This window comes from Pipistrellus kuhlii, unplaced genomic scaffold (genome assembly GCF_014108245.1).
Source record: "Pipistrellus kuhlii isolate mPipKuh1 unplaced genomic scaffold, mPipKuh1.p scaffold_m20_p_2, whole genome shotgun sequence".
Classification (NCBI taxonomy): domain Eukaryota; kingdom Metazoa; phylum Chordata; class Mammalia; order Chiroptera; family Vespertilionidae; genus Pipistrellus; species Pipistrellus kuhlii.
Window position 1 is genome coordinate 34968088 of NW_023425515.1, and position 20941 is coordinate 34989028.

Below are 20941 nucleotides of genomic sequence, written 5' to 3' on the forward strand. Positions count from 1 at the left end.
TGCAAATGAGAAAACTGAGGCCCAGAAACAATGAACAATTCTTCCTGAGTTAGACAGATCACAAGAGCATGAGCTGGGGTGGGAAACCAGGTCTACAGAGTCCAGAGTTGGGGCCCTTCCTCTTAGCTGCACTGGCTTGTGAAACATGAAGGGTCATTAACATCACAAGTGCTGTAATCCGCTGATTGCAGCTCATATAAAACAGTGTCCTATTGCCAGTCACCTTTGAGTGTGTATGGGTACTCCTTTTCTTGCCAGCCCCAAGAGCCATGTCAGTGTCTCACACTGTTTGGTCTCCTCCCTTCGACAGCCATCACATAGGTTACAATATCACTTTACAGTAATGTCACATTATTATAGAAGATTACCCGAAGTTTGTCTTTGGACTGAACCAAGTGTGCTTTCATTATTATTCAGCTGTGAAGCATGTTGTCACAATAGCCCTCAGCTGCTACACAAGCCCTGACTCCATTTTTTTTCACTCTGCATAATGTGCGTTGCACTTCCACAGTTTTATTTGCTTTGCTAGTGTGAACCACCACTCACCAAACTCCAACAGCAGCATTTCCTTGCCGGTACACCAAAATAAAAACAACTATGGCTTCCATGGCTTACCCTTCCTTGCTGTCGGTCAGGCCACAAAGTACTGAATTCTGGGCTCTTCTCTCTCTGGAAAGACTTCAACCCCTGGTTTACCTTTGCCTGCGGCGCCCTGTCTGATGGAAATACTATTCCACAATGGCTCCTCCCCCTGGTCCTTCTATGGTTCTTTGATATTACTTAGAAGGTGATTACACAGCTTAATTCATTTCTTTGAATGCACAGGTTTCATGGTCATTAAAACAATCACAGACTCATCAGTTCTCCCCAGGCTTAAATAAGATCAATACAAACCAGAACAGGCGGCTTCTCCTCTCCTCTGCTCACCAGATTTCTCGTTTCCTTCTCTCTGTCACCCCCCTTTCTCCCTCTACTTCTCTCATTCCTTCCCCTCTATCCCACCCTCAAACATGGTACGGAAAAAGAGCACAGTCATTTTTTTTTTTATTAATTTTTACAGTTCTTTCTGTAATAATTCCTAAGATTTACTCTGCCGTTATCCCAGACTTAGAGCAGTGTTTGCCTTTATACAAACTGTCAGAGGCAGCTGTAGCAAGTTTGGTGTTTACTAGAGGGGAGGAGAAAAAAAGAAAAAGAAAAGAAAAGCCTGCTGGCCCAGCCTCCAAAACCAGTTCAGCGGCGAAACGGTTAATAAGAGGAGTAAAGGCTATTTTTAAGTCTGGCTCCCCTCTCTGAGGCACTCCTGAAAACTCACCCCTGTACTGCAGAAATCCTAAATTGCAGCGCCCTGCACCCCACTGGAAGTCTTCAGTCTGCTGTAAGTAAGCCTCAGCATGGGCAAGATTGGGGGTGAACAGCTGGAGGAGGGGCTCAAGCCCTGCGCCTTTGTGATGGAGGGGCGAAACACCGGGGTCCTGTGGAGAAGGAACACAGAAGCCCTCAAGGCGCGGAGAAATAGACCCAGACAAAAGCCCGTTACATGGTTGCAAATCACCCCACTGCTGTTATTTTATTTACCGTGATCTGCAGGAGGATTGTTTTCTCTCTGCAAAATTTTTAAGCTTCCTGGGCTTTTTCTCCTCCACAACAGCGGTCACTTATACCACAGTGCCACACAGAGACAGCCCTCACCTTCAGCTTTCTTAGGGGAAGGGGAGAAAACACACAAACCTGCTTAGTCAGGATGCAACAGACAGGAAGGACATCGGTGAATTTCCAGGCACAAAAAGATGGAAGTACTGTGTATTTTAAATATGACTCCAATGGCTCCACACCCATTTATTCCATATTTTTCTGGCTTTAATTATTATTATTATTATTGTTGTTGTTGTTGTTTTTACAGATGACACCTACCTACATGCTTTGGGGCCTGGATTTATTTAGATGTGGGAAGGAAAGAAAGAGCAACACAAGTTTTGTACTGAATCCATTGGAGACATATAAATAAATAAATAAACATCCTTCCTCAGTCATAATCCCCGCCCGTCCCCCCCCCCCCCCCCCGTCCCCCCCAGTTTCAAAACTGATGGATATATCACCCTATCACTATGGCAAGACATAATGCTGTGAGTTGGAGGGTTTTCTGTCGGAGGGGTAAGAGAGGGGGGAAGGCTCACAGAAACAGCTCTTTTAAAACCTGAAGGGAAGGTACTGCCTGCAAGTCTCTCTGGTACAAGTTTCTCCTGGTGTTTGCACAAGAGGGACCCTTGCCTCGCTGCGAGGAAGGGAGAGAGGCCTGTGGAGGGAAGAGCAACTCCCTCCTCCAAGGCAGCCTGTGGCTCAGGTTGGTAACCGTCTCAGGCGCTGCAGCTCCGCCTTGGGGGGCCGAGGAGGGAGCGTCCCTGTAACCAGGGCGGCGCAAGGCTCTCCTGGTCACCGCGAGGAAGCTGAAAGGGCAGCTCGCAACGAGTGAGCTCCCTGTAAGAAAAACTAAAAAGTGAAATTGTCTAGGACAAATCCGCGGGAGGTAGGCGCAAGGTGTTTGCGCGGGTCATTAGCACCCAAACCAGGCTTCAGGAAATAGTTCTGGTCCCCTCCGATGGAGAATATATAATGAGCTGAAGAGCTTGATTTTCAACGGATGATTGACCCCGGACAATAGCCCCCACAGAACCGGGTAAAGAGTTTACAAATGGTAACTGGAGAGGCAGTGGGCTTTTCCCCCCTCCCCCCCCTCCTCCCCTCCGAGCTTACTTCGGTCCCCTCCTGAGACCCCGGTCCTTCTCTGCAACCCCTCTCCTTTCATCACTTCCACAAAATGCACACATACTTGAAAAACTGAACTTAGTCCTTAAGAAAGAAAAAAAGATTCTGTCAAAGAAGCATAAGGAAGGTGCAGGGAAAGGAAGTAAAACGTCCCGTAGGCACCTAGGCCTTACTCCTGGGATGTTTCAGGCTGAAACTTTCGTGTGTGTTTAGGTTTCCTGGCAGAGGTTCATTGTGGAGTCATCTCCTCACGGGAGTTTCTCGTGCTGGTAACAAGCAATGATGAAACCCTTACCCGTTTTTTGTCAGTCGTCTGGAGAAGGCTAACCACATGGAGAACTCGAGATGACCAGATAAAAAAATAGTCTGACATTGCTCAATTGGCAACTTTACGTAATTTTGTTGATTTAAGAAAGGCTCGGTACCTGGAGGCACTATGGTTGGCTACCCTGCAAGCATTATTATTTCTAGGAAGCTAATATCCTATGTGCCATAGTAACTCTGGTAACCAAATGAAGAATCAAAATTAACATTCACCTGCTGAGCCTCTTGTAAGATGAGTGTTGCTGTGTCATAATCTAAAATGTTTGCATGGTTCGTATTTTGCTCACATACAGGGAAGGCCCTCTCACACTGCACCCCACCCCCAATTGCCTTGGGTACACATTTAAAACTAAAAGGGACTTATATACTATTTTGCAGAATAGAAAATAGCTTCAGAAAGTTCAAATAATCGTCTAATGCCACTAGTGTCAGAGTTTGGACCAAAACCAAGATTTCCTAATTTCTCATTTTGGCTGTTCCTCTCCCCCCCTCCCTTATCCCACAGTGCATTAGACCATCTTCTTATGCGGTTAATAATATATGAGAGCTGCCTCAGAATGCCAGTTTCTACTGAGGCATGCTCTCTGTCATTAAGTGCTCCAGCAAACTGTTAATTAAGATTGTTTTGAGCTGTTTACCAATTTAGGTGATGTCAGATACTTCTCTTGGATTCTGTCAGCCTCTTGGGATGGCAGGACATTCTGTTGATTCTGTTGCCTGTGGCTTGACCATCTGTTCTGAATCAGGATTGTGCTGCCATTTGGAAATCCATAATCTGACACCGTTACCAGAATTGTACGTTTAAAATGCATTAAGTTCTTTGTGGGTCACCAGCCCTTCATAAGCTCCCGTTCATTTTATAGGCTGTCCACAGAGAGCACTTAATTTGGGAATTGAAAGGTACAGGTTGAAAGACTGAAGCAGTCCCACTCCTGTTTTCTCCCCCCAGGCGGTATAGAAGCTGTTTTGTTACAACGATGTGAGATGGAAAATAAAACACTGGAAAGTGCAGTGTGAGGACTAACCACGGAACAGTCGAGAAGGATTGGGAGTAGGAATGAAATCATAGGGTTTTCTAGTCATCCTTACCTAGTTTCCCTCAGGGCACATCCAGGAAATGATTGGCACGACTCAGTGTACATAGGACTACAGAAGACCTTGTGGGAAGACATATTCTGTCCTAAGATAAATATTTACTTTAAAAAAAATGTGTTTGTCATGCTTTGCACTTTCCAGAGTTACTTTTTATTTTTTTATTTTATTGTTTAAAGTATTACAAATAGTAGTGAATTTATCTCCATTTTTTTCCCCATTGACCTCCCCTGGCCTCCCTTACAGAGTTGATTTTTAGTACCGTAATGTCCCTACTATCCTTTAGGCTATATGTCCCTACAGGCTCATTTTATTTATTTTTTAATATTGAGTTAGTCAACAAACTCAGTAAGTACTCTGTCAATGTTTGCCATCACTACTCATTCGTTTATGTGTCATTCATTGAGTGCGGGTTCTAGCTAAAGGTGAAGGTCATGGGTCCTACCCACAGGGAGTTTTTAGTCACCTGAAGGAATCAGATAAGTAAACTGGTCATTACAGAGAGATAACTGTAAACTTACGTAGTCGATGTTGTGGGAATAGTGAGGAGGGTAAACAGATCTCCTGGGCCCACCCTAATCTACTAAATCCCAACCACGTGAGGTGATGTGGCCTAGAAATCTGTATTTTCCAGAAGCTCCACAGGCAATTCCAAAGTGGCCCCCCGAGGTGTTTGTCTAATCTGGTCTGGAAGAAATTTCTGGGAAATGGATACTGAAGTTGGAAGTGGGAAGAAGGAAGGGTATCTTAGGTTAAGAGAAAATTGAAGAAAGGTGTGATAGAGCCTGTCCTGTTCGCAGAGGTGCAGACAGATGGCTCTGGTTGGAGTGAAGGCCCTGTGGAAAAGGGTTATCCTACAGGGGGAGTGACCATGTGTGCCATTACGCAAACCAGAACACTTCTGAGAGTGAAAGGCAGTGCTCTAAACCGTGATGCAGGGGAACAGGTATCTTCCATGGGAGATGATGCTAGGGGCCTGCAGAGCTCTGAAGAGATGCCGAGGTCCTTCAGCGTGGAGCTGTTACTTAACCTCTTTGCGTCTGTTTCCTTATCTGTAAAATGGTTACAGTGCAGCCAGTCTCAGGGCTTGGATAAGGCTTACATAAAAGACATTCGTGAAGCTCTTTGCCAGTAGATTGCAGATGTGCAATACACACTAGACTTCCTTTCTCTTGCAAAAAAAATGTTGTTGGAGTGTTAGAGTTAGGAGAACAAGGTTAAGGTTGAGATACGAGGATTCCCTCACCCTCTCTCCTCAAGGAGCCCACACTCTACCAACTGTAGGACTCAGAAAATAGGAATGAGGTAAAGACTACGTCATGTGAAGCCTTGTAAAGCCATGCTATAGAGTTAGGACTGGCCTGATCAAAAAGAGATTTGAGGTCTTCTTTCTGTTTCTTCTGCTCACCAAGCTTGTTGCTACCCCAGAGCCTTTGCACTTCCTCATTCCTCTGCTTGAAACATTTGAATCTTAGATGGTCACTTGGCTCACTCCCTCACTGCATTCAGTGCTACTCCTTCAAAAAGGCAGTCTTTATCTGAATTAATTAAAATACTATCTCTCCAACTACTAGTCACTCTTCAACCTCCTAACCCCAAATCTTGATTGGATTTTTTGGTCAACACTTACAAATAACTGATATTATATTACACTAGAGGTCTGGTGCACAAAATTCATGCACAGGGGCAGGAGGATGTCTCTCAGCCCAGCCTGTGCCCTCTCCAATCTGGGACCCCTCAAGGGATATCTGACAATTAGACATCCCTCTCACAATCCAGGACAGCTGGCTCCCAACTGCTTGCCTGCCTGCCTTCCTGTTTGCCTCTAATTGCTTCTGCCTGCCTGCCAGCCTGATCACCCCCTAACCACTCCCGTGCTAGACTGATTGATGTCTAACTGCTCCCCTGCCAGCCTGTTTGCCCCCAACTTCCCTCCTCTGCCGTCCTGGTCACCCCTAACTGCCCTCCCCTGAAGGCTTGATCGCCCCCAACTGCCTTTCCTTTCAGGTCTGGTCCCTCTCAACTGCCCTCCTTACAGGCCTGGTGCCTCCCAACTGCCCTCTCCTGCTGGCCATCTGTGGTGGCTATCTTGTATCCACATGGGGGTAGGATCTTGGACCACATGAGGGCAGCCATATTGTGTGTTGGAGTGATGGTTAATTTGCATATTACTCTTTTATTAGATAGGATAGAGGCCTGATGCATGGGTGGGGGCCAGCTTGTTTGCCCTGAAGGGTGTCCTAGATCAGGATGGGGGTTCCCTTGGGTCATGGGGTGGCCTGGGCCTGTGGTGGTTTGTGGGCTGGCTATGCCCCCTGGCGACCCAAGCAGAGGCCCTGGTATCTGGAATTTATTTACCTTCTACAATTGAAACTTTATAGCCTGAAGCGGAGCCAAGCCTCCTGCTCGCTCTGTGGCAGGCAGCCATTTCTATTGGGACTTATGTATGTTCTATAATTGAAACTTTGTTAATCAGCTTAACAATAACCCACAACCTTCAGACCAACTTATAATTGAAACTTTGTAACCTTAAGCAGAGGCCTGGGCTGGCCAGGGTGTGTGGAAAGCTTTGCTTCCTCCATTGCTGGGGGCAACCCTAGCCTGCTCTCTCTAGCTCTCCGTGGCTGCCACCATTTCTGTTTGGATTTATTTACCTTCTATAATTGAAACTTTGTAGCCTAGAGTGGGGGCCTAGGCCTGTAAGAGCAGGCAGAAAGCTTGGCTTCTTCCATTGCCTGGGAAACCCAAGCCTCCCTCCTGCTCTCTGTGGCCGTAGCCACCTTGGTTGGATTTATTTGCATACTCTCTGATTGGCTGGTGGGCGTGGCTGATGGGCATGGCTTAAGGATGTGGCGGAATGATGGTTAATTTGCATATTACTCTTTTATTAGGTATGGTATTTAATTATTGTCAATCTCTGCTAGAATGTAAGCTCCATAAAGACAGGGGCAGCCCTAACTGGTTTGGCTCAGTGGATAGAGCGTCGGCCTACAGACTGAAGGGTCCCAGGTTCAGTTCCAATCAGGGCATGTACCTTGGTTGCAGGCACATCCTCAATGGGGAGTGTGCAGGAGGCAGCTGATCAATGTTTCTCTGTCATTGATGTTTCTTACTCTCTATCCCTCCCCCTTCCTCTCTGTGAAAAAATCAATAAAAAATATGTGGGTTTTGTTGTTGTTGTTTTTAAAGACAGGGACATTACCTGCCTTGTTCACCGTGTTTCTCCAGAATCTACGGAACACGTGATGGATGTAGGGTGTCCCCCTGCCTCCAAGAAAAAGAATATACACTTAAACAGCTGATAGCTCAATTAATTTTTCCTTCTTTTTAGATTTAACCTATTGGAATTAATAATTATTCAAAGTGTGTATACATTTTTTGGGGGACACTGTATTATGGCTGTATTCTACTAAAAGATGATTTTAGCTCTTCCACTGCAAAATGTCTTTCATTGCCTGGGAGGCATAGGTCATATTAAATAATACATTTTACCTAAAAGTCAGTACCTGAAAGCAGCTCAAGGCACAATTTGTAGAATAGTCCTTTTTTTTTTTTTTTTTTTTTTTTTTTTTTTTTGTGAGGAAATAACAAAGACTAGGATAAAAACTGTTATGACCAGCTGGGAACGGTTTGGCTCAATGGATAGAGTGTCGGCTTGGGGACTGAAGGGTCCCGGGTTCGATTCCGGTCAAGGGCATGTATCTTGGTTGCTGGCAGATCCCCAGTAGGGGGTGTGCAAGAGGCAGCTGATTGATGACTCTCTCTCATCGATGTTTCTAACTCTCTATCTCTCTCCCTTCCTCTCTGTACAAAATCAATAAAATATATTTAAAAAAAAAATAAAAAAAACCTGTTACGCCCAGACTTCGTGATCCCCAAGGACCACCAGTGAACTTCGCCAAGCCCTGGGGTTTTACTCCAGTCAGTGGTGATGTCACTGCTTCAGCTGACCCTGATTGGTTGGGTGAGGGCTAGGGTTCAGTTACAAAATGGAGGATAACTCCGCCCTGCCCCCCAGTGGAGTCAGGAGCTTGTCCTCGCCCCGTCCTGCCCTCTCATAAACCTTGAATATAGTGTAATTAAAAAAAAAAAAGTCTACAGCCCACGCTGGCTTGGTTCAGTGGTTGAGCTTGACCACACTGGAAATCCAGCCTACAACCTGGGCTTGTGCCCTGACTGAGAATCAAACTGTGACCTCCTGGTTTATAGGTCAACCTTTAACAAATTAGCCACACTAGCTGGGTCAGAACATTCTTATAATGTATTTGACCAGTAACAAAATGCAGTTTGAATGATGGGTTCAATTTCTGAGGTTTGGAATATTAAAACACACAACTATTAGAGTGATAAATAACTTTTCTCTGTTAGCTAAACAAGGTATTTTCAACCTTTAGTCTTTTTCATTCTAAAACTTTAAAGACTGTAGGTAGAGGGGATTAGGTGCAGTTTAGGTTACTACCAAGTGAAATGAACCATGGAATACCTTTTTTTAAGGCACTAGGAAAAGAATAGTTATTTCAAGAAACTAAAAAAAAGGAGACAGAGAAGGAAAAGAAGGAAAAATGGAGGACAGATATAAGAAAGAAAACTCCATTTCATGTTTGGCCACTGACCTGTGGAGTGAGTTAGTTTGTTAGGTTTTTTTGTTTGTTTGTTTTTAATCCTCACTCAAGGGTATTTTATCATTGATCTTTAGAGAGAGTGAAAAAGAGAGGAAAGACAGAGAGAAATATCGATGTAAGAGAAACACATTGATTGCCTCCTTCAGGAGCCCTGACCAGGGCCCAGGCCAGGAAGGAGCCTGCAACTGAGATACATATCCTTGACTGGAATCGAACCCGGGACCCTTCTGTCTGCAAGCCGATGCTCTATCCACTGAGCCAAACTGGTTAGGGAAAGTGACTTGTTTTGCCGGGACCGGTTTGGCTCAGTGGATGGAGCGTCGGCCTGCAGACTGAAAGGTCCCAGGTTCGATTCCGGGCAAGGGCATGTACCTTGGTTGCGGGCACATCCCCAGTAGGGGGTGTGCAAGAGGCAGCTGATCGATGATTCTCTCTCATCGATGTTTCTAACTCTCTATCCCTCTCTCTTCCTCTCTGTGAAAAATAAATAAAATATATATTTAAAAAAAAAAAAGTGACTTTTTTTAATCATGTGTTTTTGACCAGTTGTGGCCTAATGGGCTATAGTGATGAAGTAGGCATGGCATAGCAAAACTCAACTCCTCAACATCCTTAAAATCCTAATGAGCTATCTACTTAGGACTGCCCAGCAAGGAAGACTTCAGTAGGCACTTGTTGTTTTTTTAAAAACATATTTTATTGATTTTTTTACAGAGAGGAAGGGAGAGGGATAGAAAATTAGAAACATCGATGAGAGAGCAACACCGATCAGCTACCTCCTGTACACACCCTACTGGGGATGTGCCCACAACCAAGGTACATGCCCTTGACCAAAATCGAACCTGGGACCTTTCAGTCTGCAAGCTGATGCTTTATCCACAATTAGGGCTTCAGTAGGCACTTGGACCCATAGAATGAATTTCCATATGCTGTCACCTTTGCTCTGCTGTCCAGGAAGGAAGGCTGAACTGAGAGTAGAACAGTTCGCTTAGGAAGAGTGAAGTTTCTGGAAGGCTGTGAAAGGTAGAACTAATGTCGAAAGATCGTTTAACCTGAAGAGTGGCTGTAACCTTTCAAAGCAGGGTCAGTACTATGGTATATAACTTTCCTAACTTTTTGATTTACAGTTTAGTTTTAAATTTTTGCATGGTTTCCTTCCCCCGAAAAGCAAAAGTGCTATTGAGAGAAAGGAGAATCAAAGTTACCTAAAATGTCCCTGTCAACAGTAATCTTTTAAAACTGAAAAAGAAAGGTTCTACCTAGAAGAGTTTAAATGGAAGATAAGAACCTCACTGTAGTACTACTATTCAGAAAATTGAACAAGATATTCATTACTGTAACATTTTCCTCTTTAAAAATGTCTCCTACTTTAAGAAGATTCCAAATATTTCTTGTGTTTTCTGGTAAGGATTCCAGATTTCTCCCCATAGGACCTAGCACAGTGGAGGGGCAGCTGGTAGTGCCGAACAAGGGCATGGGCTCAGAAATCCCATTACCTGATTCAATCCCATCCTCTCCTCTTCCTACCTCTGTGACCCTGGGGAGGTCACTGATTCTCCTTGAGCCTCAGTATCTCCATCTAGGACGTGTGACTATTAATGCCTGCCTAGCTATTAGAATTTAATGAGATTTCAGTGGGAACAAAGGTGAAAAATAATTGAGATCTCACATGTAGCGAGTTAATAAGTGTTCATTCCTTTTCCCTTCCTTCCTTATTTGGCAAAACAACCACTTGTTCTTACAAGTCAATAAATAGAAAACATACGTTGATCTGTGATTTGCGCAGCTAAATTTGTGTAGCCTCCCAAATTTTAGCATCAAAGGACGAAAAAAAAAAAAATAGAAGCTTTAGAATAATAATTCATAGGCTGTAGGGAAGTACTTCCCCATAGCTTTGGGAAGTACTTTTTTATTTTTGTACTTAAAAATTTTTTTAAAAATAATTTTAGAGAGAAAGAGAGAGAGAGAGAAACATCAATGTGAGAGAAAAACATTGATTGGTTACCTCCTACTCACACCCAGACTAGGATCAATCCCACAACCTGGGCATGTGCCCTGACCAGGAATCAAATCTGACCTTTTGATTCATAGGACAATGCTCAACCAACTGAACCATACCAGCCAGGGCTCATGTTTTTATATAAAGCCATTCCTTCGGTGTTTACTATGAGCCAAGAACTGGTTCTAAGTGATTTGTATTTATTCTTTCACTTAATTTTCGCACATCCTAAAGTAAAGGTCTCTATACCCATTTTAGTGGCCAATAAATTAAGTCTCAAGCTCTTCTCTAGCACTGCACAGCCTCCTCGGAACCTCATGTTTGGTAGACACTCAATAACGAGTTGATGGTGGAAGGAATACATCGACCTGTTACATCTGCAGAGCACTTTCAATTTGCACACCCTTCTCATGTGCCGGATCTTGTTTTATCCTTTCTTCTGGCAATCAAATCATTCTTCTTTTCTGTTCTGAATTGGGAGGAACATGATTGCTTTTTGATACAACCAAGAGCCTTAACATATTATTATTTTTGAACAGAGAAAGAAGTGTTTCCCAGTTCTGTCATTCTGACTGGCAAAGCCTTCCAAATGGAGGAGGGAGACATGGACAGGAGCATGCCCAATTCCAAACAGTCCAAACCTGCTGCTTCCTGTGCTCGATCCCTCGCTCTGAGTGGGAAGTCAAATGACAAGACAAAAGATGAAAGTCCGTTTTGATGTCAAAGTCTGCTTTGGTGCCCTTTGGTGTCCTTGTAATCCTGGTCACAGATCATTTCTATTAATTTGATATAATTACTTTCATAGTGATGTGTATTATAAAATAAACTAATCATCCTAAATGCAAACTGTAAGAATTAAATTAAGTGTTTGGCTCAAAGGGTTTCTTTTTAAAATTTTCTCCTCCTCTTCGTCATCTTCCTCCTCCTCTTCTCCTTCTGTGTCTCTTCCTGAACACAGGCAGCCAGAGCTTCAGGCCCCTAGATTTCTCTCTGCAGAGTGTACTTTACCTTTTGGATGGGACTTTAAAGACTTTAAACAGCTTGAGACTTATAGTTTGCCACGGGAGCATGTAGCACATTCCCGTTTCTACTTTTTGAACCTGGAGCTGGAGTCTAAGAGCCCCGCGCAGGAAGTCGCAGGTGGTGGGAAAGGGGAAACAAGGTCATTTTCCACCATGTACATTGAGGTTGTACCTTTAAAGTCAATTCTAAATTTAATTGAAAGCCGAGGGCAGAGAAGCCAAGATCGGAGCAATGTGGTGATTTATTCTGAAGCCTGTAAGAAGTCATGCGGCTGAATGTGGGATGAGCTGGGGCTTTAATAAAAATGGCACTGGGGAAGCCAGCGGGAAGAGGCACAAGAATGGAACTGGGTTAGATGAAGGATCTCCAGGCCTGAAAGGGAGCGGGGGTCTTGAGAGAGCAGTGTTTGCCCAAACTCTGCTGTTTTTACCATGATGGATGCACATAAGTAATTCGCATCAAAAGGAAAAACCAGGATCAGACAGAAGCCACCAAGACTCTCTAGACAGTGAATTTTTTTGCATGAAATCATTACGGTGTCCAAATTGCAAAAAGGCGACGTGATGAATGGCAATGAGAACTCATCTAATATTATTTCTAGTTGAAATTTAGCTGAAGAAAAATGACATGTTTCTTTATTAAAGCACTACAGGACTTGACAGCCAAGCTCCCACACATTTCTATGGGTGTTATTGTCTACTAAATTATATTGGACCATTGCTACAGAAAATCCATAACGTTCTCAGAATCAAATCTTCTGTGTTGACAAATGGTTTAGGAACAATCTTTCCAAGCTTAAAAGAAAAGAAAAGAGAAGAAAAGAAAAGAAAGAAAGAAAGAAAAAATATATTTTTAAGGCAACAGAAGCTTGTTAGCAGATGTTATATTAGAAAGAGAACTGGACTGTGCTGGAAGTTGTACTTCCTGGGCTCTAGGGTCTTTGACCACAGAGAGGGGCTGCTTGTCCCTCCAGTGGTAGAAACCACATAATTTGTTCCTCTGACTCTAGTTTTTATAGGCTCTTCTCTTTAGATCAAGTTCTCATCCTAGTCGGCATCCCTGTTATTATTCGTTTTAATCTTATTACAAACATATTACATATTCATTGCAGAAAACTCAGACAATGAAAGAAATCAAAAAGAAAATACACATTGCTTGTAATCTCACCATCCAGAGATAACCACTGTTAACATTTTGGCTAATATACTCAGATTAAGATAGTATTCAAAGGACTAGAAAGGTTCTATATCAAATAACTAGGCATTGCTTCCTGTTGAGGAATAATTGTCACATATAGAATGTGGATGTGGTAGCGGTGACTCTTTTAGATGAATGATCACTAGCTTTGAGAAAGTCTTGCCCTCATTGTATCTCTTCTTTCTAGTTGCCTGGTTTATGATGGATGTCAAGGTCTGGGTGTTACAGAGAAGGAACTACACCCAAGGCTTTGCTTGATTCTGTGACTCACTCGAGTGGCTACTAACTTTTAATCACCACCAAGTTTTGAATACTTTCCTAGAGGAATTTAAGTGTTTGTGTGTATGTGTTTTTTTGGTAATATTTGGATAAGGACTATATAGCAGTGATTAAAAAAAAACTAAAAATAATTGATATGTTGGAGTACTGGATATATCAATAAACTTTCTTCTAATTATGTCCCTTATTTTTGTTACAATATTTGTGCAACAAATAAAAATAGTAAGAAAAAAAGTGATGGTATAGAGGGGGTGGATGAGGAAGAGAAAGTGGGGATGAGGCAACTCTTTAGAGTAGGGGTGTCGAACTCAATCAGAGAAGGGGCCAAAATCTAAAATCCAGCCTAAATCGCGGGCTGAATGGTTTACTGAACAGTCATAAACTGTCATTGTGATGGAAACGCAGCGGAGTGCAGTGATGACAGCGCGGTGTGGGCCACATTGCAAGGCCTGGCGGGACGGATTTGGCCCGCGGGCCTTGTGTTTGACACATGTGCTTTAAAAACAAGCATTTCTGCATATGGTAGATTTTCAGCTTCTGGGGTCAAGAAACTCACAATAAAAATGCATTCGCATTTAACTTGACTAGATTAAAAAGTAAGGACCTGGAGTCCAAACCCATTGTTAGTTAGGGCTTCATTTCCCTGAGCTTCAATCTGCTTGTCCATGATAATTCTCTTACTAAATTTATTTTGCAAAGTTGTAAAAGGAAAGTCCAAGTGAGGTATTATGTGAAGAAAATGAATCAGAGAGCATGTCTTTGGTGTTTGCCCTGTGTATGAGATAAATGTTGTAATATGTATTTTTGAAAGAGAAAGCACATTTAAAAGAAAAAAAGAAAGCAAACCAAGGACCCATCACAACCTGAACCATAGGATGAGGAACAGTTGGGTATAGAAAAGAAGGGCATCTTCATTACAGCTTACCAAGGGTATGGTAAAAACCTAGTGAAACCAACTGTTTTGACTGGACCTCTTGGAGAGGATGGGCAGAGATGGGAAGAGACAGATAGTGCCTGCTGATTGGGAAGGCCTTACTCTTAAAAATAAATAAATAAATAAATAAATAAATAAATAAATAAATAAATAAAATAGCAGGGACCGGTTTGGCTCAATGGATAGAGCGTTGGCTTGAGGACTGAAGGGCCCCGGGTTCGATTCCGGTCAAGGGCATGTACCTTGGTTGCGGGCATATCCCCAGTAGGGGGTGTGCAAGAGGCAGCTGATCGATGACTATCTCTCATTGATGTTTCTAACTCTCTATCTCTCTCCCCTCCTCTCTGTACAAAAATCAATAAAATATATATTAAAAAAAAAAAATATATATATATATATATATATATATATATATATATACTGATTTCAGAGAGGAAGGGAGAGGGAATGTTAGAAATATCAATAATAAGAGAGAATCATTGATTAGTTGCCTCCTTAATGCCCCACACTGGGGAAGGAACCCCTAAACCCGGGAATTGAACTGTGACCTTCTGGTTCATAGGTCAACACTTAACCACTGAGCCATGCCAGTAGCGCAGGAAAGCCTTACTCTTGACTTTGGTTTAAGGCTTCCCAGGAGGCCTTAACCACCAGAGTTCCATTCAGAGATTTTCTAGTTTTCCATGATAATTTTTAATTTAAGGTTTTCCTCTAATTTTGAGTCTCTGTTTATAATTCACTTGGTACTAAATTTTGTCACTTTAATTACCCAGCTAACAAGAAAGGATCATGAATAGACCTGAAGCCTAAGAGATGTCCTAGAACCATGCCAAGGCTGAGGGGTCCTACACCCAGCAGTGCAAGGAAGATTCATAGAAAAGCAGTGAGAAACTGAGTCATCAGCCAGCACCCAGTGGCCTGGGCATGGGGACCCATGAGAACCTGCTATGAAACTTTGTGTCAGCAAAATGTCCTAAGATTTCATATCAAATTAGCATTCATTAGAATTCTATTTGTGTGTGTTTTTTTTTATTTGGTTTCCATTTAAATGTATTCTTATTTTATTGTTTCTTTAGTTCTATGTATGTAAGGAGTTAATGCGTATATAAATAAAAATACAATCTTTAAAAGCATTATAATAAAAATAGTCTGAGTCAATACTGGGTCCCTAAGAGTTTGGGTTTTATTTTGTTTCTCTTTTGAAAGTGGTTTTAATTCCCATGAGTTATAAAAACATGTAACAAACAGGTTTTGAGCTAAAAATATCTGAATTATTATTATTTTTTTTTAAAGAAAAATAGCAAAATAGAGAAGAAAAGGCAGGAAACCTTGTTGAAGAGAGAAACACTTATCTAAACTCTCCCATGTCGCCTGACTGGGGTCGACCTATAAACCTGGAGGTCACAGTTCGAATCCCAGTCAGGGCACATGCCTGAGATTGCAGGCTCGATTCCCAGTGTGGGGCATGCAGAAGGTAGCTAATTTCTCACTCATCGTTGATGTTTTTATCTCTCTCTCTCCCTCTCCCTTCTCTGAAATCAATAAAAGTATCTTGAAAAAAAAAATAAAATCTCCATTGTCAGTCAACTGGGCATTGGTATAATTAGAACTCTGCTCTCAGGGCAAAAACTCTGCCTGCTAGTCTCCTCCATGGCCAAGTGAGAGGGTGGGAGGCTCAGCCAATTGGCATGGAAACCCCCTTTAACTGTCCAATAAGGGCAAAGGGCCTTACACATGAAATCTCACTTAATCCTCACAACTACCATTTGTCCTGATTTCACAGATGCAAATGTATAGGCTCAGAGAAATCTGAGGAAGCTAATTTTAGCACGGTAAGTGCTAAAGTGGGATTCCAAATGCGCAGAGCTCTAAAAGCCAGTTCCACTCTTTCTCCTCACATTTTTTTAGGTTTTGCTTCTATTCTGTATCAAAGTTATATAGGCCCATAGTTTAAAGAATGAAAAACGGTTCCCACGGGTTTATAGTTCTCTGCCTCCCTGTCTCCCTCCTCCAAGAGGCTGCTTTTCATATTCACCTCCCTGTTTCTTTATGACAGGCTTATGTTGATAACACCTTGACTTTTCAGGCGTAGGTGCCCACAGATGACTTTTCCCTGCAGAGGAGGAGGTGTAGCTCTCTGCCTCGCTGCCTGGCACTAAACATGCCACTCTTCTCATTCCCTCAAACTAGGATTTGCATTATAATGACTATTCATGGACGAGCCATTTGTAAAAACAATGACATTGTATTTTTGAGGGGCCAGAATTTGAATTTGTTAAATTCTTGAATAGACCCAAAGTAAGCATTTAATAAATACTTATTTGCTGAGTCAGAATCCAGTCTGGGATTAAATTCCTAAAATAAGAAAATGGAGGCACCATCCCTGCCCTGGGGGCGAAGGAGTTTATTAGGGGAAACAGACACAATCTCCCAGCAGGGAGATAAGTTTTGGGGACGTGAGTGAGTGAGCTAGCACTCAGAGTTGGAGCTCTAGGCCGGGAGGAAACGGTTGGCTGGAGAGGGGTGGCCAAAAGAATTGAGCTTTGAAAGCTGACGAGGAGTTAGCCACCTGAAGGCGAGATGCAGGAGAGCCTTCCTGGCCAGAGGTTGCAAACTGGCAGCTGGCTTTTGGTCGGCAGATGTGTTCTGATTTTTCACAATTGAATTACTTGCCAACATTTAGAAATGGTGAGATTTCACATGAACATGAAGATTTCTGAGTTCTCCCGAAAAAACTGGAAGATCTGGAGGCCCAGGGCCCACCTCCTTCCTGCCTGACTACAAGTGCTGGACCTGGGTGAGGGCTGCCCCCTCCGATGGGACAGCTCACTGGTTTGTGGGGAGAGAGTTTGCGTCTTCATCTAAAGCAGAAGGGCTTGAGCAGCAAGGAAACAACTTGGTGTTTGTTCTGACAGCTGTTTGCTGTTGCTCAGATGTAAAGTTTCTGACACGGGGCCTCTGAAAGAGACCAAGTAAACATCTCAAATAGATGGCCATTTGATTATATTAAATGACAACAGAATAATATTGAAGCATGAAGATAGTAAAAACTATTTCCTCCTGCTTTTTGATTGATTTTTTTCACCTCACACAAAGGGGAGTTTCCTTCTCCTTGATTTACCTATGTCCTAAATGTGAAATTTGTATCCTTTAAAACAATGACCCTTAAGCTTTGCTGCTTTGAAAAATACCGAGGCCCAAGCCAGTTATATCGAACCCAGACATCTGAGTGGTTTTGAAAACCCCAGGCGATGATTGAGTAGCTAATTTTGAGAACTAGAGGTCCAGCGTCCGCCTTTTCCTCTCATGTCAGCTCCCAGAAGCACTAGCTCACCTCCAGTGACTTGCAAGTCCAGGGCAATGAGGTCCTTCACGTGTCAACTTCCAGACTGTGGGAAAGAAGCTCCCGCTTGAGGGCCACGTGTTGGTCCGTCTGACTCAGGAAAGCCCAGTTCTAAACTCCGGGCAGGAGCCACGGCTCTGCATGCTGAAGAGACGTGCTGCTTTTTGGCACCTGAAGCACTTTACCTGGGGCTTCTGACAATGTCAATGATGGGTATGCTATAACTATCCTGGCTGGCAGAGTATGGTGTAATGCCCACGAGTTGTAAAAACACATAACAAACAGGCTCAGAGCTAAAGATATCTGAATTATTATTATTATTATTATTATTATTATTATTTATTATTATTATAAGAGAGCAACATAGAGAAGAAAAGGCAGGAAAGCAGGAAGGAAGGAAGAGAGGGAGGGGAGCTATCTCCTGCTATTCTACTGTCTTGTTTAACATTTTAATTAGGTTTCTTCCTTGAAGATAGCAACTCGGTGAATTTGGCCACAGTGTGGTATGTCTGGGTTCTTTTGGATGACTGACTTGTATAACACTCAGTATGCAGAATACTTGTTTCGGCATAACCTAAAACAACTTTTCATAAAATTATCTCTGTGAAAAAGAATTGCTGAAAAACATCTCCATCTATTGAAGTTCCATCTATACATTTGATGAAAGCACTGAATTCTTTAGTCCCCAGGAGGAAATATCTGTGAAGATCGTAGCCTCTGCCTGCGAATAGTAATTTATTGTAACAATACTTGTTGGCCAACATACAAATGGATCATTGACTAAAAATGATGAAGAGTGAAAACTTCCTGAATGTGTTTTTTTTTTTTTTTTTTCCTCTCTCAATCATTTCATGTCTTGGAACCGAAGGTGTCTTTCTGTGAGTTTTAAAACTGAAAATGTATGAGTTCCAAATTCAGCAGCTCTAACTTCTCTGCTTAAGACAATGTTTGGATGTAACTCATTTCTGGGGCAGGTCACATACTTGTTTGATACTGGAAGAAAATGAGTCAAGGTAATGTCTTACGTCAGGGAAACTTACAGTCACTGGTTGAAGAACTTTTGGAGTGAATCAGAATGCTGAGTTGTCTTCAGCTTTAGAAATGGTTTTGTTTTAACATACGTTAGCTGAAGCAAAAAAATAATACAGTAGGAGCTGTGCGTCTATCAGAGTGACTGACAGATTGAAATTCTCTAGAAAAATAGATTATTTTCCCTCAGAGAGTGTAAAGTTTTGGTTTTTAAAGTCAATCAGAAAACTAACAATTTGGACAGAAGAGGAATCAGCTTCCCTTTTTGAGACAGTATACTTCAAATGATTTTTATGGAGACTATAATAAGGATCAAGAAAGAAAAGCTTGATATGGACATGTTTTTAGCTAGCAGATTGAAAAGAAATAATGGCATGAAATAATTTTTTTATACTGACAAAGTTCTCACTTCTTTTATATTGTCTGAAGTAAAATTGATAAATGAAAAAATCTGTAACACCTCATTTCTTCAATACTTGCTCATGTTTTTTGTGGTTAAAACTTTATCATGGAAATATTCATATGCATTTTTGATATTTTTAAAAAAGATTCAGGTTTATATAGCACTCTTCTAAATACTCAGTATTTATGACATATGTATATAAGTATTAAAAACTTAACTTTTAATGATAAAATTTCCTGATATCAGATGTCAACACAAAATTGAAATGTGATAGCTTATCCTACCAATGCTGTTTTCAAGATTATGTGGCAAACATACTTGAGATACTTTAAATACTTATATTTGTAAATATCAGCAGGTTTTGATAAGGAAATGGAAAAATCCCTCACACATCTGCCTGCCTTAGTCTTTTTTATTTATATATGTTTTACTACAAAAAGCTTAATTGTTTCCATTTGGTCCAGTGCATGGGAGAGGGCTCCGGGGTAATTCAAAGAATAGCTAGTGGTTTTGGGGAGAGGCTCAGGCAAAAGCCAGACACCAGGGGAATGCAAAGGGGCCCCTCACAGCCTCTGGGGACCAAAAGCTCCTAGTTGTGCTTGAAGGTGAGCCTTTCAAGGAGACACTGGTCAGCCCAGCCTGGGGGCGGGCCAGCCTGGGGAAGGTGAGTCAGGTGTCACCCATCTTTTTGATGAGTTTCACTTGCTCATCCAGGAAGTCAAGGAGCTGAGGGTCTGCTTGGATAGAACCCAGGGCCTGCAGCTCCACAAGGGCCTGGGTCAGGTTCCTGTTCAAGGCCAAGGCAGCTCTCATGGTGTCATGAGTTTTGCCCACTCATCTTGGGAGGCTTCAGCACGTCCTGAGGAGAGTGCAGCCACTGGCCTGGTTTTGCATCAGCTTCTCCTCTGCTAACTCCTGGAAGAAGAGGTCCTTGTCCTCCAGAGCCACATGGACGCAGTCCAAATAGAAGCCAGAGAGAGGTAGGTGGGGTAGGCCCACAGATGCAGGTGGGCCAGGGGGTTGATGGCAGCCTCTATCCCAGTGGAATAATTCTGATAAATTTGAGAGCTCATGGTTGTTTGGCCATAAGGAATTTAGGTCAAAAACGGGGGTTGGCTCTTCTTGGGCTCTCAGGTGGTTCCGAAGGTGATGCTGGAAAAAGAGGTTGGAGGGTACTCAGAGGTTGGAAGGGGCATCCCTGGGTCTGTTCCGTCTAAACACTGCTGAAGCCAGAGGCAGATCCGGGGTCCACTGAGGGCACTGCTTGCCTCGCGGTGTTTATTTCCTGTCCATAAAAAGGCACTTATGAGCTGTAGACAAAATGGGCCAACATGGGAAGAAAGCTTCAGGTGCAAACAGCTCTCTTTCTCATCTTTCCTCTGGATGTGGACTCTCACCGAGGTGTTCTCTGGAGAACTTTTTGTTGGAGCTTCCATAGCATCCTTCTGTAGGGTTTTTGGGGAAACTATCTTCTCTTTCATCCCTAAGAGAAACATGAATTTTCTAATCAGTGATACTGTTACTCTCATTTTACAAAGTTCTTGTCACGTCAAAACTTAAAGCCACCCTTCCTTGTCTTGCTGGTTAACTCCAGGCTCAGTTCAGGTGTCATGAATCCTGATCAGCTCTCCCCTGATAAAGTCTAGATTAGTGCCCCCTCTCTAGGCCCTCACACACATGTCTAATCAGTGTTACAGTCAGTACTTGCCTATTGCAACTTTTTGTAATTGATCTTTTTTTTTTTTACAGAGAGGAAGGGAGAGGGACAGAGAGTTAGAAACATCAATGAGGGAGAAACATCAATCAACTGCCCTTGACCGGAATTGAACCTGGGATCCTTCAGTCTGCAGGCAGACGCTGTATCCACTGCGACAAACTGGTCAGGGCTATTGTAATTCTTTATTACTCACCTTTCTCTCTAGACCACATG

At 42.6% G+C, this 20941-nt stretch overlaps 1 long non-coding RNA gene across 1 annotated transcript; it reads left to right on the forward strand.

Moving 5' to 3' along the window:
* The first annotated feature begins 1094 nt into the window (after positions 1 to 1094).
* Positions 1095 to 15394, forward strand: LOC123652610. Its single transcript, XR_006742051.1, has 2 exons — positions 1095 to 1378; positions 15010 to 15394. It is a non-coding gene; the product is annotated as an uncharacterized LOC123652610 (long non-coding RNA).
* Positions 15395 to 20941: the final 5547 nt, after the last annotated feature.